Genomic DNA, 2,500 nt, shown 5'->3' on the forward strand with positions numbered 1-2,500 from the left:
TTTTCTTAATCACGTTTCTCATAAATGCACCTTCTGAAATGACGAATTCGTACACTAGAGCCTTACATCACACATCATACATAGGTAATGCTAAGGTAGGTAAATCCTCAGTTTCTTGAGCATCCCTCGTAATGTTTTTTATTTTTCTATAATCATTGCTGTTGACAATTTGCACTCTTGGTCCCTCAGATGGGAGGAGCCTGAACGGGGCAGCGACGTGGCGGGTATATAAAGGGCGTGATGGCGGTGGCGTGTCAGTGTAGTGCTGTCTGTGCCGCAACCATGGTAGCTCTTGTCCTAGCAGCGGCCATAGCGACTCTCACCTCGGTCATCACCGCACAGGAGCCGCCTACAGCAGGTGAGTATCATCGCCAGCGGGTGTGCTTGACCGCGAGAATCAATTTCCTGTCTTCCTGGTCTGGATTATGTGGAGCTAACGGTGTTTCCTTTACCCTTTTGGAAATGAGTGTTTTTATGTGTTTCTGTTGTTAATGATTCAAAATCTTATTCTCTTTAGTATATAGTGTCACACTGTCCACACATGTTATAACCCGTTAGATGATAATTCAAATCGAATTCTCTGTAGTATTTAGCATTACACTCTCCACACGTCATAAAACCTTATTATAGCATTAACCTGTTGTCATTCGGGTCAAATACTCAAACCTTATTTTCCGTGACTCTAGGAAGATTCTCTCTCTCTCTCTCTCTCTCTCTCTCTCTCTCTCTCTCTCTCTCTCTCTCTCTCTCTCTCTCTCTCTCTCCTTCTCTCTCTCTCTCTCTCCTTCTCTCTCTCTCTCTCTCTCTCTCTCTCTCTCTCTCTCTCTCTCTCTCTCTCTCTCTCTCTCTCTCTCTCTCTCTCCATTCTTTCTTTCTCTCTTTCCACACACAAAAGGTCAAAGACCAATTCGGGAACAGTACTCAATTCTCAAAGCTTTTCGCTCACACATGACCATGCAGTACAGCAGCCGCAAGTACAGCATAGGCACATATGTTGATTAGCTAATAATTAGGACACTTACTGATGTTTCTCTCTCTTTCTCTCTGTTTCTCTCTATCTCTCTGTTTCTCTCTCTCTCTGTCTCTCTCTCTCTCTCTCTCTCTCTCTCTCTCTCTCTCTCTCTCTCTCTCTCTCTCTCTCTCTCTCTCTCTCTCTCTTTCTCTCTCTTTCTCTCTCCCTCTCCCCCTCTCTCTCTCTCTCTCTCTCTCTCTCTCTCTCTCTCTCTCTCTCTCTCTCTCCTCTCTCTCTCTCTCTCTCCCTCTCTCTCTCTCTCTCTCTCTCTCTCTCTCTCTCTCTCTCTCTCTCTCTCTCCCTCCCTCCCTCCCCCCCCCCTCTCTCTCTCTCTCTCTCTCTTATCCCAACGCTACTATTAAAACGTTTATTCCCTGTCCTTAACCCGTTAAAATAAACAGCTTTCCCTGCGTCTCCACAACTCTCTGCTTCTGTTGGATTGTTCCTCGTGTTTCTCTTGGTGTCTGTTTTATCAAACCTATTCTATGTTCTCTGTTTTTTTCCCCTTCGTCTTCTTCGTTTTTCTTCGTATTTTTTTTTTCAACTTATTTTTTTTATTTCGCTAAAATGCCCCTCGCGTTTCTTCCTCAGGTTCGAACTGTTACCGACCATGCGTTCCCGGAGACAGGCGCGTCTGCCACTTCACCTTCGAAGTTCATCCTTATCAGACTATGTCCAGGTAAGAAGAAAGGAGAAGAAGAAAAAAAGGGGAAAGAAAAAATAGAAAGAAAGAAAAAGAAATGAAAGAGTGAAGGGGAAAGAAAGGAAAAGGGGAAAAGAGAAAGAGAAAGAAATGGAAAAAAGGAAGAAGGGAGAAAGAAAAGAGAGAGAACAAGAAATGGAAAAGGAAGAAGAAGAAAAAAAAAGAAAGAAAAGAATGAGATAGAAGAATGAGGGGAAAAAAGATTGGAAGAGAGAGAAAGAAAAAGAAAGATAGAAAAGGAATGGATTTCCTTGAGGGTTAAGAAAAAAAAAAAGAACGAAAAAAGATAGAAGGAAAAAGAAAGAAAAGAATAGAATAGAAAAGAAAGAAAGAAAGAGAGAGATTTTTTTTATTTTGAGGTTTGTTGATATATATAATAAAGAAACTCGGGTCCAGGCAATAATTTTAAGAAATGAAAAAAAACAAACTAAATTATTACTAAAACTGGAGATTTTCTTGAGTGTTGTTGATATATAATATGAAGACATTCGAGTATACTGATTTTCTCTCTCTCTCTCTCTCTCTCTCTTTCTCTCTCTCCTCTCTCTCTCTCTCTTATTTCTCTGTCTCTGTCTCTCTCTCTCTCTCTCTGTCTCTCTCTCTCTCTTTCTTTCTCTCTCTCTTGCTCCTTTATTTCTTCTTCTTCAATGATTTGCATATTGTTTTTGAATATTGTGAAAAACAAAATTAATGAAATCCAAATAGATATTCCTTCATTCCAGTGCAAAAAAGAAAAAAAAAAATAATAATCAAATTCCCGTCTTCTCTCTTTCTTTTTTCTCCTT

General features: G+C 40.4%; 1 pseudogene; it reads left to right on the plus strand.

The window, feature by feature from the left end:
• LOC125031185 overlaps positions 1-2,500 on the plus strand; it is a 40,766-nt pseudogene that overhangs the window by 26,216 nt on the left and 12,050 nt on the right.

The sequence above is a fragment of the Penaeus chinensis genome, chromosome 2 (genome assembly GCF_019202785.1).
Source record: "Penaeus chinensis breed Huanghai No. 1 chromosome 2, ASM1920278v2, whole genome shotgun sequence".
Classification (NCBI taxonomy): domain Eukaryota; kingdom Metazoa; phylum Arthropoda; class Malacostraca; order Decapoda; family Penaeidae; genus Penaeus; species Penaeus chinensis.